Raw genomic sequence first — 17,795 nt, 5'->3', positions numbered from 1 at the left:
TACTACTATTTGTTTCCTCTGTTTTATTAAATTTGAAATCTTTGTGCCACTGATTGGCCAGCTACGCTTCGCCGTACTCCGAGTCTAGAAGCTTTGGATTGTTGAAAGTGCTGCTGATACAGAAGTAACTGGTGATGCAGATGATCTCTACAATGAGACTTATGATGAAGCTGTCACTGCTTTTGATAAGGACAACAAGCTTGCTGTATTAACGAAGTTGTTCCTGTTATTTGAAGATATTGTTTCTCTCTCTCTCTCTCTCTCTCTCTCTCTCTCTCTCTCTACTGCAGAGAAGTTCTGTGAAAATAAAACTTGATTTTCGTCGAATCCAGTAAGCATGTTTCCATTTATTTCTCTTTCTTTCTTTCTTTCTCTCACAAATATGCTGGATCGCTGTTACTCAAAGATATTTCACACGTTCGTTGTGAGATGGCTCTTTGAAAGTTGTTTGTTGTAGGGTTTAATGCCATTTTTCAGCACAAGATAGGCTATGCATGGCAGGCAATATAAATGGTGGAGGAAGAACCCGGGAGAAGAAAACTGAACGGAAAGAACTCCCGACCCATGATAACATACTGGCAAGCTTTCTCTGATAACCACATGGGCCAAATCCGAAACTCAAACACACGCAGACAGGTGAGATGGCCGCGATCCGTAATGGTGGGCTATTTAGACCACCCGGGGTACCCACCCCTTGAAAGAGCAGTGTAAGAAATAATAACATTATCGATTGGCACGTGCTAATCAGAGACATCCAGACTAATTTTGTCATAAGCTTGAGATTATTGGTTATTTTTAATTGAATTATCAGGGGTTAGCGCGAACGCAGACCCCCACACTAATAAATAACGACCCCGAGTCACCCACATTTGGGGTGATCGCAGGTTTCAGCCCAACCGAAGTGCAATGGAAAGGCCTCATCCTGGGGAAACCGCCTAGCTGATCACGGTACTCCCTGGTCCAGGTAAGTATGATTTCTTGACGTTTACTGACGTTTATCAACTGACATTTGTGTCTGGAGTAGGAAGTGTGCCTCTAAGTAATGAAAATAAATTAAAACGATTCAGGGCCATGGTACTGCTGATGTCTTAGTATTCCGAATAACTTTATAGCTTATGTTTCAACATTACAAAAGTAACTGAAATGTCTTCAAATAGTCCTTTATTTGCAATTTCAGTTTCTTTTACGGTGGATATATGCTATATAGGTTTGCTCGGACGGCAGGGGATAGTTTCGTATATTGGCCCCTGGCAAATTTCTTAACTTGAGGCAACGGTGCGTATTTTTCAGCTATTATGGTTTTTTAATTAAATATATGGATACATTTTTCAATTCCGCGTTTCGGGCTTGTCTTGTTCTTGAAACTGATATCAGCCATTGACCTCCCATAGTTACTTCACAGCAAGTTGACAGTGAAATAGCAATAGTCGTCTAGCAAGAACTATGGTCAATCACATCCAGCTGTTTAGTACACAATGCTTTCCCGAACTGTTACGTAAGGAAAGGGATTGTGTTTGCACTGGCAAGATCGCTTGGTGTCATAAATGAAAAATGCAGGTATAAATTTGAGGTTGCAGTGCATCAACCTCTTTTGCTATGAACCACTGCAAATCGACTTGTCAGGTCAAAGGAATACTACTATTTGTTTCCTCTGTTTTATTAAATTTGAAATCTTTGTGCCACTGATTGGCCAGCTACGCTTCGCCGTACTCCGAGTCTAGAAGCTTTGGATTGTTGAAAGTGCTGCTGATACAGAAGTAACTGGTGATGCAGATGATCTCTACAATGAGACTTATGATGAAGCTGTCACTGCTTTTGATAAGGACAACAAGCTTGCTGTATTAACGAAGTTGTTCCTGTTATTTGAAGATATTGTTTCTCTCTCTCTCTCTCTCTCTCTCTCTCTCTCTCTCTCTCTACTGCAGAGAAGTTCTGTGAAAATAAAACTTGATTTTCGTCGAATCCAGTAAGCATGTTTCCATTTATTTCTCTTTCTTTCTTTCTTTCTCTCACAAATATGCTGGATCGCTGTTACTCAAAGATATTTCACACGTTCGTTGTGAGATGGCTCTTTGAAAGTTGTTTGTTGTAGGGTTTAATGCCATTTTTCAGCACAAGATAGGCTATGCATGGCAGGCAATATAAATGGTGGAGGAAGAACCCGGGAGAAGAAAACTGAACGGAAAGAACTCCCGACCCATGATAACATACTGGCAAGCTTTCTCTGATAACCACATGGGCCAAATCCGAAACTCAAACACACGCAGACAGGTGAGATGGCCGCGATCCGTAATGGTGGGCTATTTAGACCACCCGGGGTACCCACCCCTTGAAAGAGCAGTGTAAGAAATAATAACATTATCGATTGGCACGTGCTAATCAGAGACATCCAGACTAATTTTGTCATAAGCTTGAGATTATTGGTTATTTTTAATTGAATTATCAGGGGTTAGCGCGAACGCAGACCCCCACACTAATAAATAACGACCCCGAGTCACCCACATTTGGGGTGATCGCAGGTTTCAGCCCAACCGAAGTGCAATGGAAAGGCCTCATCCTGGGGAAACCGCCTAGCTGATCACGGTACTCCCTGGTCCAGGTAAGTATGATTTCTTGACGTTTACTGACGTTTATCAACTGACATTTGTGTCTGGAGTAGGAAGTGTGCCTCTAAGTAATGAAAATAAATTAAAACGATTCAGGGCCATGGTACTGCTGATGTCTTAGTATTCCGAATAACTTTATAGCTTATGTTTCAACATTACAAAAGTAACTGAAATGTCTTCAAATAGTCCTTTATTTGCAATTTCAGTTTCTTTTACGGTGGATATATGCTATATAGGTTTGCTCGGACGGCAGGGGATAGTTTCGTATATTGGCCCCTGGCAAATTTCTTAACTTGAGGCAACGGTGCGTATTTTTCAGCTATTATGGTTTTTTAATTAAATATATGGATACATTTTTCAATTCCGCGTTTCGGGCTTGTCTTGTTCTTGAAACTGATATCAGCCATTGACCTCCCATAGTTACTTCACAGCAAGTTGACAGTGAAATAGCAATAGTCGTCTAGCAAGAACTATGGTCAATCACATCCAGCTGTTTAGTACACAATGCTTTCCCGAACTGTTACGTAAGGAAAGGGATTGTGTTTGCACTGGCAAGATCGCTTGGTGTCATAAATGAAAAATGCAGGTATAAATTTGAGGTTGCAGTGCATCAACCTCTTTTGCTATGAACCACTGCAAATTGACTTGTCAGGTCAAAGGAATACTACTATTTGTTTCCTCTGTTTTATTAAATTTGAAATCTTTGTGCCACTGATTGGCCAGCTACGCTTCGCCGTACTCCGAGTCTAGAAGCTTTGGATTGTTGAAAGTGCTGCTGATACAGAAGTAACTGGTGATGCAGATGATCTCTACAATGAGACTTATGATGACGCTGTCACTGCTTTTGATAAGGACAACAAGCTTGCTGTATTAACGAAGTTGTTCCTGTTATTTGAAGATATTGTTTCTCTCTCTCTCTCTCTCTCTCTCTCTCTCTCTCTCTCTCTCTCTCTCTACTGCAGAGAAGTTCTGTGAAAATAAAACTTGATTTTCGTCGAATCCAGTAAGCATGTTTCCATTTATTTCTCTTTCTTTCTTTCTTTCTCTCACAAATATGCTGGATCGCTGTTACTCAAAGATATTTCACACGTTCGTTGTGAGATGGCTCTTTGAAAGTTGTTTGTTGTAGGGTTTAATGCCATTTTTCAGCACAAGATAGGCTATGCATGGCAGGCAATATAAATGGTGGAGGAAGAACCCGGGAGAAGAAAACTGAACGGAAAGAACTCCCGACCCATGATAACATACTGGCAAGCTTTCTCTGATAACCACATGGGCCAAATCCGAAACTCAAACACACGCAGACAGGTGAGATGGCCGCGATCCGTAATGGTGGGCTATTTAGACCACCCGGGGTACCCACCCCTTGAAAGAGCAGTGTAAGAAATAATAACATTATCGATTGGCACGTGCTAATCAGAGACATCCAGACTAATTTTGTCATAAGCTTGAGATTATTGGTTATTTTTAATTGAATTATCAGGGGTTAGCGCGAACGCAGACCCCCACACTAATAAATAACGACCCCGAGTCACCCACATTTGGGGTGATCGCAGGTTTCAGCCCAACCGAAGTGCAATGGAAAGGCCTCATCCTGGGGAAACCGCCTAGCTGATCACGCACCTCCCTGGTCCAGGTAAGTATGATTTCTTGACGTTTACTGACGTTTATCAACTGACGTTTGTGTCTGGAGTAGGAAGTGTGCCTCTAAGTAATGAAAATAAATTAAAACGATTCAGGGCCATGGTACTGCTGATGTCTTAGTATTCCGAATAACTTTATAGCTTATGTTTCAACATTACAAAAGTAACTGAAATGTCTTCAAATAGTCCTTTATTTGCAATTTCAGTTTCTTTTACGGTGGATATATGCTATATAGGTTTGCTCGGACGGCAGGGGATAGTTTCGTATATTGGCCCCTGGCAAATTTCTTAACTTGAGGCAACGGTGCGTATTTTTCAGCTATTATGGTTTTTTAATTAAATATATGGATACATTTTTCAATTCCGCGTTTCGGGCTTGTCTTGTTCTTGAAACTGATATCAGCCATTGACCTCCCATAGTTACTTCACAGCAAGTTGACAGTGAAATAGCAATAGTCGTCTAGCAAGAACTATGGTCAATCACATCCAGCTGTTTAGTACACAATGCTTTCCCGAACTGTTACGTAAGGAAAGGGATTGTGTTTGCACTGGCAAGATCGCTTGGTGTCATAAATGAAAAATGCAGGTATAAATTTGAGGTTGCAGTGCATCAACCTCTTTTGCTATGAACCACTGCAAATTGACTTGTCAGGTCAAAGGAATACTACTATTTGTTTCCTCTGTTTTATTAAATTTGAAATCTTTGTGCCACTGATTGGCCAGCTACGCTTCGCCGTACTCCGAGTCTAGAAGCTTTGGATTGTTGAAAGTGCTGCTGATACAGAAGTAACTGGTGATGCAGATGATCTCTACAATGAGACTTATGATGAAGCTGTCACTGCTTTTGATAAGGACAACAAGCTTGCTGTATTAACGAAGTTGTTCCTGTTATTTGAAGATATTGTTTCTCTCTCTCTCTCTCTCTCTCTCTCTCTCTCTCTCTCTCTCTCTCTCTCTCTCTCTACTGCAGAGAAGTTCTGTGAAAATAAAACTTGATTTTCGTCGAATCCAGTAAGCATGTTTCCATTTATTTCTCTTTCTTTCTTTCTTTCTCTCACAAATATGCTGGATCGCTGTTACTCAAAGATATTTCACACGTTCGTTGTGAGATGGCTCTTTGAAAGTTGTTTGTTGTAGGGTTTAATGCCATTTTTCAGCACAAGATAGGCTATGCATGGCAGGCAATATAAATGGTGGAGGAAGAACCCGGGAGAAGAAAACTGAACGGAAAGAACTCCCGACCCATGATAACATACTGGCAAGCTTTCTCTGATAACCACATGGGCCAAATCCGAAACTCAAACACACGCAGACAGGTGAGATGGCCGCGATCCGTAATGGTGGGCTATTTAGACCACCCGGGGTACCCACCCCTTGAAAGAGCAGTGTAAGAAATAATAACATTATCGATTGGCACGTGCTAATCAGAGACATCCAGACTAATTTTGTCATAAGCTTGAGATTATTGGTTATTTTTAATTGAATTATCAGGGGTTAGCGCGAACGCAGACCCCCACACTAATAAATAACGACCCCGAGTCACCCACATTTGGGGTGATCGCAGGTTTCAGCCCAACCGAAGTGCAATGGAAAGGCCTCATCCTGGGGAAACCGCCTAGCTGATCACGGTACTCCCTGGTCCAGGTAAGTATGATTTCTTGACGTTTACTGACGTTTATCAACTGACATTTGTGTCTGGAGTAGGAAGTGTGCCTCTAAGTAATGAAAATAAATTAAAACGATTCAGGGCCATGGTACTGCTGATGTCTTAGTATTCCGAATAACTTTATAGCTTATGTTTCAACATTACAAAAGTAACTGAAATGTCTTCAAATAGTCCTTTATTTGCAATTTCAGTTTCTTTTACGGTGGATATATGCTATATAGGTTTGCTCGGACGGCAGGGGATAGTTTCGTATATTGGCCCCTGGCAAATTTCTTAACTTGAGGCAACGGTGCGTATTTTTCAGCTATTATGGTTTTTTAATTAAATATATGGATACATTTTTCAATTCCGCGTTTCGGGCTTGTCTTGTTCTTGAAACTGATATCAGCCATTGACCTCCCATAGTTACTTCACAGCAAGTTGACAGTGAAATAGCAATAGTCGTCTAGCAAGAACTATGGTCAATCACATCCAGCTGTTTAGTACACAATGCTTTCCCGAACTGTTACGTAAGGAAAGGGATTGTGTTTGCACTGGCAAGATCGCTTGGTGTCATAAATGAAAAATGCAGGTATAAATTTGAGGTTGCAGTGCATCAACCTCTTTTGCTATGAACCACTGCAAATCGACTTGTCAGGTCAAAGGAATACTACTATTTGTTTCCTCTGTTTTATTAAATTTGAAATCTTTGTGCCACTGATTGGCCAGCTACGCTTCGCCGTACTCCGAGTCTAGAAGCTTTGGATTGTTGAAAGTGCTGCTGATACAGAAGTAACTGGTGATGCAGATGATCTCTACAATGAGACTTATGATGAAGCTGTCACTGCTTTTGATAAGGACAACAAGCTTGCTGTATTAACGAAGTTGTTCCTGTTATTTGAAGATATTGTTTCTCTCTCTCTCTCTCTCTCTCTCTCTCTCTCTCTCTCTCTCTCTCTCTCTCTCTCTCTCTCTACTGCAGAGAAGTTCTGTGAAAATAAAACTTGATTTTCGTCGAATCCAGTAGGCATGTTTCCATTTATTTCTCTTTCTTTCTTTCTTTCTCTCACAAATATGCTGGATCGCTGTTACTCAAAGATATTTCACACGTTCGTTGTGAGATGGCTCTTTGAAAGTTGTTTGTTGTAGGGTTTAATGCCATTTTTCAGCACAAGATAGGCTATGCATGGCAGGCAATATAAATGGTGGAGGAAGAACCCGGGAGAAGAAAACTGAACGGAAAGAACTCCCGACCCATGATAACATACTGGCAAGCTTTCTCTGATAACCACATGGGCCAAATCCGAAACTCAAACACACGCAGACAGGTGAGATGGCCGCGATCCGTAATGGTGGGCTATTTAGACCACCCGGGGTACCCACCCCTTGAAAGAGCAGTGTAAGAAATAATAACATTATCGATTGGCACGTGCTAATCAGAGACATCCAGACTAATTTTGTCATAAGCTTGAGATTATTGGTTATTTTTAATTGAATTATCAGGGGTTAGCGCGAACGCAGACCCCCACACTAATAAATAACGACCCCGAGTCACCCACATTTGGGGTGATCGCAGGTTTCAGCCCAACCGAAGTGCAATGGAAAGGCCTCATCCTGGGGAAACCGCCTAGCTGATCACGGTACTCCCTGGTCCAGGTAAGTATGATTTCTTGACGTTTACTGACGTTTATCAACTGACATTTGTGTCTGGAGTAGGAAGTGTGCCTCTAAGTAATGAAAATAAATTAAAACGATTCAGGGCCATGGTACTGCTGATGTCTTAGTATTCCGAATAACTTTATAGCTTATGTTTCAACATTACAAAAGTAACTGAAATGTCTTCAAATAGTCCTTTATTTGCAATTTCAGTTTCTTTTACGGTGGATATATGCTATATAGGTTTGCTCGGACGGCAGGGGATAGTTTCGTATATTGGCCCCTGGCAAATTTCTTAACTTGAGGCAACGGTGCGTATTTTTCAGCTATTATGGTTTTTTAATTAAATATATGGATACATTTTTCAATTCCGCGTTTCGGGCTTGTCTTGTTCTTGAAACTGATATCAGCCATTGACCTCCCATAGTTACTTCACAGCAAGTTGACAGTGAAATAGCAATAGTCGTCTAGCAAGAACTATGGTCAATCACATCCAGCTGTTTAGTACACAATGCTTTCCCGAACTGTTACGTAGGGAAAGGGATTGTGTTTGCACTGGCAAGATCGCTTGGTGTCATAAATGAAAAATGCAGGTATAAATTTGAGGTTGCAGTGCATCAACCTCTTTTGCTATGAACCACTGCAAATCGACTTGTCAGGTCAAAAGAATACTACTATTTGTTTCCTCTGTTTTATTAAATTTGAAATCTTTGTGCCACTGATTGGCCAGCTACGCTTCGCCGTACTCCGAGTCTAGAAGCTTTGGATTGTTGAAAGTGCTGCTGATACAGAAGTAACTGGTGATGCAGATGATCTCTACAATGAGACTTATGATGAAGCTGTCACTGCTTTTGATAAGGACAACAAGCTTGCTGTATTAACGAAGTTGTTCCTGTTATTTGAAGATATTGTTTCTCTCTCTCTCTCTCTCTCTCTCTCTCTCTCTCTCTCTCTCTACTGCAGAGAAGTTCTGTGAAAATAAAACTTGATTTTCGTCGAATCCAGTAGGCATGTTTCCATTTATTTCTCTTTCTTTCTTTCTTTCTCTCACAAATATGCTGGATCGCTGTTACTCAAAGATATTTCACACGTTCGTTGTGAGATGGCTCTTTGAAAGTTGTTTGTTGTAGGGTTTAATGCCATTTTTCAGCACAAGATAGGCTATGCATGGCAGGCAATATAAATGGTGGAGGAAGAACCCGGGAGAAGAAAACTGAACGGAAAGAACTCCCGACCCATGATAACATACTGGCAAGCTTTCTCTGATAACCACATGGGCCAAATCCGAAACTCAAACACACGCAGACAGGTGAGATGGCCGCGATCCGTAATGGTGGGCTATTTAGACCACCCGGGGTACCCACCCCTTGAAAGAGCAGTGTAAGAAATAATAACATTATCGATTGGCACGTGCTAATCAGAGACATCCAGACTAATTTTGTCATAAGCTTGAGATTATTGGTTATTTTTAATTGAATTATCAGGGGTTAGCGCGAACGCAGACCCCCACACTAATAAATAACGACCCCGAGTCACCCACATTTGGGGTGATCGCAGGTTTCAGCCCAACCGAAGTGCAATGGAAAGGCCTCATCCTGGGGAAACCGCCTAGCTGATCACGGTACTCCCTGGTCCAGGTAAGTATGATTTCTTGACGTTTACTGACGTTTATCAACTGACATTTGTGTCTGGAGTAGGAAGTGTGCCTCTAAGTAATGAAAATAAATTAAAACGATTCAGGGCCATGGTACTGCTGATGTCTTAGTATTCCGAATAACTTTATAGCTTATGTTTCAACATTACAAAAGTAACTGAAATGTCTTCAAATAGTCCTTTATTTGCAATTTCAGTTTCTTTTACGGTGGATATATGCTATATAGGTTTGCTCGGACGGCAGGGGATAGTTTCGTATATTGGCCCCTGGCAAATTTCTTAACTTGAGGCAACGGTGCGTATTTTTCAGCTATTATGGTTTTTTAATTAAATATATGGATACATTTTTCAATTCCGCGTTTCGGGCTTGTCTTGTTCTTGAAACTGATATCAGCCATTGACCTCCCATAGTTACTTCACAGCAAGTTGACAGTGAAATAGCAATAGTCGTCTAGCAAGAACTATGGTCAATCACATCCAGCTGTTTAGTACACAATGCTTTCCCGAACTGTTACGTAGGGAAAGGGATTGTGTTTGCACTGGCAAGATCGCTTGGTGTCATAAATGAAAAATGCAGGTATAAATTTGAGGTTGCAGTGCATCAACCTCTTTTGCTATGAACCACTGCAAATCGACTTGTCAGGTCAAAGGAATACTACTATTTGTTTCCTCTGTTTTATTAAATTTGAAATCTTTGTGCCACTGATTGGCCAGCTACGCTTCGCCGTACTCCGAGTCTAGAAGCTTTGGATTGTTGAAAGTGCTGCTGATACAGAAGTAACTGGTGATGCAGATGATCTCTACAATGAGACTTATGATGAAGCTGTCACTGCTTTTGATAAGGACAACAAGCTTGCTGTATTAACGAAGTTGTTCCTGTTATTTGAAGATATTGTTTCTCTCTCTCTCTCTCTCTCTCTCTCTCTCTCTCTCTCTCTCTACTGCAGAGAAGTTCTGTGAAAATAAAACTTGATTTTCGTCGAATCCAGTAAGCATGTTTCCATTTATTTCTCTTTCTTTCTTTCTTTCTCTCACAAATATGCTGGATCGCTGTTACTCAAAGATATTTCACACGTTCGTTGTGAGATGGCTCTTTGAAAGTTGTTTGTTGTAGGGTTTAATGCCATTTTTCAGCACAAGATAGGCTATGCATGGCAGGCAATATAAATGGTGGAGGAAGAACCCGGGAGAAGAAAACTGAACGGAAAGAACTCCCGACCCATGATAACATACTGGCAAGCTTTCTCTGATAACCACATGGGCCAAATCCGAAACTCAAACACACGCAGACAGGTGAGATGGCCGCGATCCGTAATGGTGGGCTATTTAGACCACCCGGGGTACCCACCCCTTGAAAGAGCAGTGTAAGAAATAATAACATTATCGATTGGCACGTGCTAATCAGAGACATCCAGACTAATTTTGTCATAAGCTTGAGATTATTGGTTATTTTTAATTGAATTATCAGGGGTTAGCGCGAACGCAGACCCCCACACTGATAAATAACGACCCCGAGTCACCCACATTTGGGGTGATCGCAGGTTTCAGCCCAACCGAAATGCAATGGAAAGGCCTCATCCTGGGGAAACCGCCTAGCTGATCACGGTACTCCCTGGTCCAGGTAAGTATGATTTCTTGACGTTTACTGACGTTTATCAACTGACATTTGTGTCTGGAGTAGGAAGTGTGCCTCTAAGTAATGAAAATAAATTAAAACGATTCAGGGCCATGGTACTGCTGATGTCTTAGTATTCCGAATAACTTTATAGCTTATGTTTCAACATTACAAAAGTAACTGAAATGTCTTCAAATAGTCCTTTATTTGCAATTTCAGTTTCTTTTACGGTGGATATATGCTATATAGGTTTGCTCGGACGGCAGGGGATAGTTTCGTATATTGGCCCCTGGCAAATTTCTTAACATGAGGCAACGGTGCGTATTTTTCAGCTATTATGGTTTTTTAATTAAATATATGGATACATTTTTCAATTCCGCGTTTCGGGCTTGTCTTGTTCTTGAAACTGATATCAGCCATTGACCTCCCATAGTTACTTCACAGCAAGTTGACAGTGAAATAGCAATAGTCGTCTAGCAAGAACTATGGTCAATCACATCCAGCTGTTTAGTACACAATGCTTTCCCGAACTGTTACGTAGGGAAAGGGATTGTGTTTGCACTGGCAAGATCGCTTGGTGTCATAAATGAAAAATGCAGGTATACATTTGAGGTTGCAGTGCATCAACCTCTTTTGCTATGAACCACTGCAAATCGACTTGTCAGGTCAAAGGAATACTACTATTTGTTTCCTCTGTTTTATTAAATTTGAAATCTTTGTGCCACTGATTGGCCAGCTACGCTTCGCCGTACTCCGAGTCTAGAAGCTTTGGATTGTTGAAAGTGCTGCTGATACAGAAGTAACTGGTGATGCAGATGATCTCTACAATGAGACTTATGATGAAGCTGTCACTGCTTTTGATAAGGACAACAAGCTTGCTGTATTAACGAAGTTGTTTCTGTTATTTGAAGATATTGTTTCTCTCTCTCTCTCTCTCTCTCTCTCTCTCTCTCTACTGCAGAGAAGTTCTGTGAAAATAAAACTTGATTTTCGTCGAATCCAGTAAGCATGTTTCCATTTATTTCTCTTTCTTTCTTTCTTTCTCTCACAAATATGCTGGATCGCTGTTACTCAAAGATATTTCACACGTTCGTTGTGAGATGGCTCTTTGAAAGTTGTTTGTTGTAGGGTTTAATGCCATTTTTCAGCACAAGATAGGCTATGCATGGCAGGCAATATAAATGGTGGAGGAAGAACCCGGGAGAAGAAAACTGAACGGAAAGAACTCCCGACCCATGATAACATACTGGCAAGCTTTCTCTGATAACCACATGGGCCAAATCCGAAACTCAAACACACGCAGACAGGTGAGATGGCCGCGATCCGTAATGGTGGGCTATTTAGACCACCCGGGGTACCCACCCCTTGAAAGAGCAGTGTAAGAAATAATAACATTATCGATTGGCACGTGCTAATCAGAGACATCCAGACTAATTTTGTCATAAGCTTGAGATTATTGGTTATTTTTAATTGAATTATCAGGGGTTAGCGCGAACGCAGACCCCCACACTAATAAATAACGACCCCGAGTCACCCACATTTGGGGTGATCGCAGGTTTCAGCCCAACCGAAGTGCAATGGAAAGGCCTCATCCTGGGGAAACCGCCTAGCTGATCACGCACCTCCCTGGTCCAGGTAAGTATGATTTCTTGACGTTTACTGACGTTTATCAACTGACGTTTGTGTCTGGAGTAGGAAGTGTGCCTCTAAGTAATGAAAATAAATTAAAACGATTCAGGGCCATGGTACTGCTGATGTCTTAGTATTCCGAATAACTTTATAGCTTATGTTTCAACATTACAAAAGTAACTGAAATGTCTTCAAATAGTCCTTTATTTGCAATTTCAGTTTCTTTTACGGTGGATATATGCTATATAGGTTTGCTCGGACGGCAGGGGATAGTTTCGTATATTGGCCCCTGGCAAATTTCTTAACTTGAGGCAACGGTGCGTATTTTTCAGCTATTATGGTTTTTTAATTAAATATATGGATACATTTTTCAATTCCGCGTTTCGGGCTTGTCTTGTTCTTGAAACTGATATCAGCCATTGACCTCCCATAGTTACTTCACAGCAAGTTGACAGTGAAATAGCAATAGTCGTCTAGCAAGAACTATGGTCAATCACATCCAGCTGTTTAGTACACAATGCTTTCCCGAACTGTTACGTAAGGAAAGGGATTGTGTTTGCACTGGCAAGATCGCTTGGTGTCATAAATGAAAAATGCAGGTATAAATTTGAGGTTGCAGTGCATCAACCTCTTTTGCTATGAACCACTGCAAATCGACTTGTCAGGTCAAAGGAATACTACTATTTGTTTCCTCTGTTTTATTAAATTTGAAATCTTTGTGCCACTGATTGGCCAGCTACGCTTCGCCGTACTCCGAGTCTAGAAGCTTTGGATTGTTGAAAGTGCTGCTGATACAGAAGTAACTGGTGATGCAGATGATCTCTACAATGAGACTTATGATGAAGCTGTCACTGCTTTTGATAAGGACAACAAGCTTGCTGTATTAACGAAGTTGTTCCTGTTATTTGAAGATATTGTTTCTCTCTCTCTCTCTCTCTCTCTCTCTCTCTACTGCAGAGAAGTTCTGTGAAAATAAAACTTGATTTTCGTCGAATCCAGTAAGCATGTTTCCATTTATTTCTCTTTCTTTCTTTCTTTCTTTCTCTCACAAATATGCTGGATCGCTGTTACTCAAAGATATTTCACACGTTCGTTGTGAGATGGCTCTTTGAAAGTTGTTTGTTGTAGGGTTTAATGCCATTTTTCAGCACAAGATAGGCTATGCATGGCAGGCAATATAAATGGTGGAGGAAGAACCCGGGAGAAGAAAACTGAACGGAAAGAACTCCCGACCCATGATAACATACTGGCAAGCTTTCTCTGATAACCACATGGGCCAAATCCGAAACTCAAACACACGCAGACAGGTGAGATGGCCGCGATCCGTAATGGTGGGCTATTTAGACCACCCGGGGTACCCACCCCTTGAAAGAGCAGTGTAAGAAATAATAACATTATCGATTGGCACGTGCTAATCAGAGACATCCAGACTAATTTTGTCATAAGCTTGAGATTATTGGTTATTTTTAATTGAATTATCAGGGGTTAGCGCGAACGCAGACCCCCACACTAATAAATAACGACCCCGAGTCACCCACATTTGGGGTGATCGCAGGTTTCAGCCCAACCGAAGTGCAATGGAAAGGCCTCATCCTGGGGAAACCGCCTAGCTGATCACGGTACTCCCTGGTCCAGGTAAGTATGATTTCTTGACGTTTACTGACGTTTATCAACTGACATTTGTGTCTGGAGTAGGAAGTGTGCCTCTAAGTAATGAAAATAAATTAAAACGATTCAGGGCCATGGTACTGCTGATGTCTTAGTATTCCGAATAACTTTATAGCTTATGTTTCAACATTACAAAAGTAACTGAAATGTCTTCAAATAGTCCTTTATTTGCAATTTCAGTTTCTTTTACGGTGGATATATGCTATATAGGTTTGCTCGGACGGCAGGGGATAGTTTCGTATATTGGCCCCTGGCAAATTTCTTAACTTGAGGCAACGGTGCGTATTTTTCAGCTATTATGGTTTTTTAATTAAATATATGGATACATTTTTCAATTCCGCGTTTCGGGCTTGTCTTGTTCTTGAAACTGATATCAGCCATTGACCTCCCATAGTTACTTCACAGCAAGTTGACAGTGAAATAGCAATAGTCGTCTAGCAAGAACTATGGTCAATCACATCCAGCTGTTTAGTACACAATGCTTTCCCGAACTGTTACGTAGGGAAAGGGATTGTGTTTGCACTGGCAAGATCGCTTGGTGTCATAAATGAAAAATGCAGGTATAAATTTGAGGTTGCAGTGCATCAACCTCTTTTGCTATGAACCACTGCAAATCGACTTGTCAGGTCAAAGGAATACTACTATTTGTTTCCTCTGTTTTATTAAATTTGAAATCTTTGTGCCACTGATTGGCCAGCTACGCTTCGCCGTACTCCGAGTCTAGAAGCTTTGGATTGTTGAAAGTGCTGCTGATACAGAAGTAACTGGTGATGCAGATGATCTCTACAATGAGACTTATGATGAAGCTGTCACTGCTTTTGATAAGGACAACAAGCTTGCTGTATTAACGAAGTTGTTCCTGTTATTTGAAGATATTGTTTCTCTCTCTCTCTCTCTCTCTCTCTCTCTCTCTCTCTCTCTCTCTCTCTCTACTGCAGAGAAGTTCTGTGAAAATAAAACTTGATTTTCGTCGAATCCAGTAAGCATGTTTCCATTTATTTCTCTTTCTTTCTTTCTTTCTCTCACAAATATGCTGGATCGCTGTTACTCAAAGATATTTCACACGTTCGTTGTGAGATGGCTCTTTGAAAGTTGTTTGTTGTAGGGTTTAATGCCTTTTTGCAGCACAAGATAGGCTATGCATGGCAGGCAATATAAATGGTGGAGGAAGAACCCGGGAGAAGAAAACTGAACGGAAAGAACTCCCGACCCATGATAACATACTGGCAAGCTTTCTCTGATAACCACATGGGCCAAATCCGAAACTCAAACACACGCAGACAGGTGAGATGGCCGCGATCCGTAATGGTGGGCTATTTAGACCACCCGCGGTACCCACCCCTTGAAAGAGCAGTGTAAGAAATAATAACATTATCGATTGGCACGTGCTAATCAGAGACATCCAGACTAATTTTGTCATAAGCTTGAGATTATTGGTTATTTTTAATTGAATTATCAGGGGTTAGCGCGAACGCAGACCCCCACACTAATAAATAACGACCCCGAGTCACCCACATTTGGGGTGATCGCAGGTTTCAGCCCAACCGAAGTGCAATGGAAAGGCCTCATCCTGGGAAACCTTTTTTTTTATTTTTCATAAAATCTTTATTCAGTATTTAGATGTTAAAATATATAAGCGAATCCTATACTACAATCTTCACCCATACATGTTCTTCCCACTTATCCGTTCAAGCCTAAACACACAGACACATACATACACGTTGACGTGCACATTTACCATGCATGCATTTAAAATCGCTTATATGTACAAGAACGTACAAAATTGTTGAACGCATATCTCCTAGGTGAAGAAAAAAAAATGAAATAAATAAATACAATTATACATAATACATTTGTATGCCATATATATATATACACAAACACATACACATATATATATTTAGTTTGTCTGTCATATAATAATTTCATACAGAGATGGAAATATTGAAATTATAAATTAGTTTGTAATATAACCGACATTATATTATTGTAAATGCAAGATGTATTCAAAGTGATTTAAGCACTATACCTCTTGTAAACCTGTTTGACAAGTGAATTGCTGTAAAAGCTCGTGGGATGAAATGCAGAATGTTAGCACGTGCGGCTGGAAGTATTACTACACTAAACGTGCATACCGGTAGACGTGGATTAAAACATGGTTACAGCAGGGCTGTGTAGTGAGAGCTACGAAGAAATCCTAAAAGTATATATAATTGGATTTATCTAATATGAAAGGTATGTTGTATTATTCTAGACTTGTGTCAATTACTAATTCAAGATTGAATAGAGAACAGAATAATCCAGCTAAGCACCATTTGTCTATAAAATGAACTAAGTTAAGCCTGGAATAGTCAGTTCTGATTCTACATTTTAATCTTGAGAGAAAGAAGGATAACAAGGTGTTGCTGGTTACCACTTCTTTATAATAATATGCTCGTATACGTTTAATCCATATAGCATATTTATATTCAGCGCATAATAAAAGGCACAAGTCCTCGAATTCAGGTTTCGGGAACGAGGCCCCATTCGGGATAAGACCGAATTTAAGGAATGTATAAAAGGTATTGAAGGAGTTTCTTGAAAGTGTTTTCAACCATTTGATAATTAGCTGTTGTAAGGGGAGTATTAATTTGCATTCGAAGAATAAATGATCAGTCATTTCAATGTCACCGCAAAAAGTGCATAACTTAGATTTGGAAATCTTCTTTAAGAACATGTTGTAGTTAACGGGTAAAATATCATGTATTATTTTAAAACACACATCTCTAGTGATGGGGTCTAAAAATTTATTATGCAAATTTTTCCAAATGTTGCCGAAATTTAAATCGTATAATTTGGTTATTTTGGGTTCAAGAACATAGATTTGTAACTGTCGTTGATAAAAATATTTTGTGGGGACATGACCAAACTCGAGATAAGGATTATTTTCAAGAAATGTTTTGAAAATGGTCATACATTTTTGATAAAATTCAGGTACATATAGCGTATGAGTAAATTTGTTAAGGCCTAAATTAGGGTTGAAAGACCTTAATTGTAAACCGATCCAATACCTTGCAAAATCTTTCCATTTGGCTGAATACTCATCGTCGAGTAATTTTTGTATATGTTGTATACGTATTGCTTGGATTTTACATCTCAAATGGGTGATGTTTAAACCCCCGTCGTATAGGGGGTTGATACATACGGCTCTAGCAAGCGGTTCAAATTTAGAATTCCACAAAAATGTGAAGATATTCCTATTTATTAAAATTTCATAGTGTTTAGGTAGATTAGCCACGGTTGCAGTATACCAAATTTTGCTGCAAGCTAAAAGGTTAATAACATGGGATTTAGAAATGAGAGGTAAATTTCTACGTTTCCATAGTAATAGTGTATTCATAAGCTTAGTAACATTTTTATTCCAGTGATCATCGTGACTTACATCATTGCCAAAATGAAACCCTACAATTTTTTGTTTGTCGATCCAAGAAATGCCAAAGGGGTGATCACTGCGGTTACGCCATTTACCCATGAACATGCCGTTGGATTTGCTGTAATTTACCTTAGCACCAGAAGCGCGATCGTACATGCGAGACCAAAATAAATATCGTTCGATCGATTTGTCCGTGCAACAGAAACCTGTACTATCATCCGCGTAGAGAGAGATCTTACAGGCCTCTGCTGCACCAGGCACCTTAATA

At 40.3% G+C, this 17,795-nt stretch overlaps 10 non-coding genes across 10 annotated transcripts; all 10 read right to left on the bottom strand.

Annotated features, from left to right (window-relative positions):
- Positions 1–808: 808 nt before the first annotated feature.
- On the bottom strand, positions 809–972 carry LOC149772111 (U1 spliceosomal RNA). The gene has a single exon (XR_016417914.1). It is a non-coding gene; the product is annotated as a U1 spliceosomal RNA (small nuclear RNA).
- Positions 973–2,443: 1,471 nt separating this feature from the next.
- LOC149772110 (U1 spliceosomal RNA) lies at positions 2,444–2,607 on the bottom strand. The gene has a single exon (XR_016417903.1). It is a non-coding gene; the product is annotated as a U1 spliceosomal RNA (small nuclear RNA).
- Positions 2,608–4,086: 1,479 nt separating this feature from the next.
- On the bottom strand, positions 4,087–4,250 carry LOC149772109 (U1 spliceosomal RNA). The gene has a single exon (XR_016417967.1). It is a non-coding gene; the product is annotated as a U1 spliceosomal RNA (small nuclear RNA).
- Positions 4,251–5,737: 1,487 nt separating this feature from the next.
- Positions 5,738–5,901, bottom strand: LOC149772108 (U1 spliceosomal RNA). The gene has a single exon (XR_016417892.1). It is a non-coding gene; the product is annotated as a U1 spliceosomal RNA (small nuclear RNA).
- A 1,493-nt stretch (positions 5,902–7,394) lies between these two features.
- LOC149772107 (U1 spliceosomal RNA) lies at positions 7,395–7,558 on the bottom strand. Its single transcript, XR_016417881.1, has one exon. It is a non-coding gene; the product is annotated as a U1 spliceosomal RNA (small nuclear RNA).
- A 1,473-nt stretch (positions 7,559–9,031) lies between these two features.
- LOC149772106 (U1 spliceosomal RNA) lies at positions 9,032–9,195 on the bottom strand. Its single transcript, XR_016417870.1, has one exon. It is a non-coding gene; the product is annotated as a U1 spliceosomal RNA (small nuclear RNA).
- A 1,473-nt stretch (positions 9,196–10,668) lies between these two features.
- LOC149772105 (U1 spliceosomal RNA) lies at positions 10,669–10,832 on the bottom strand. Its single transcript, XR_016417917.1, has one exon. It is a non-coding gene; the product is annotated as a U1 spliceosomal RNA (small nuclear RNA).
- Positions 10,833–12,297: 1,465 nt separating this feature from the next.
- Positions 12,298–12,461, bottom strand: LOC149772104 (U1 spliceosomal RNA). Its single transcript, XR_016417966.1, has one exon. It is a non-coding gene; the product is annotated as a U1 spliceosomal RNA (small nuclear RNA).
- A 1,465-nt stretch (positions 12,462–13,926) lies between these two features.
- LOC149772103 (U1 spliceosomal RNA) lies at positions 13,927–14,090 on the bottom strand. The gene has a single exon (XR_016417859.1). It is a non-coding gene; the product is annotated as a U1 spliceosomal RNA (small nuclear RNA).
- Positions 14,091–15,571: 1,481 nt separating this feature from the next.
- LOC149772102 (U1 spliceosomal RNA) lies at positions 15,572–15,731 on the bottom strand. Its single transcript, XR_016417984.1, has one exon. It is a non-coding gene; the product is annotated as a U1 spliceosomal RNA (small nuclear RNA).
- Between the last annotated feature and the right edge of the window lie 2,064 nt (positions 15,732–17,795).

The sequence above is a fragment of the Sinohyriopsis cumingii genome, unplaced genomic scaffold (assembly GCF_028554795.1).
Source record: "Sinohyriopsis cumingii isolate HCF-2022 unplaced genomic scaffold, ASM2855479v2 utg001517l, whole genome shotgun sequence".
Lineage (NCBI taxonomy): Eukaryota > Metazoa > Mollusca > Bivalvia > Unionida > Unionidae > Sinohyriopsis > Sinohyriopsis cumingii.
The sequence above is the reverse complement of the archived record's forward strand: the minus strand, read 5'-3'. Positions and strand labels throughout refer to the sequence as shown.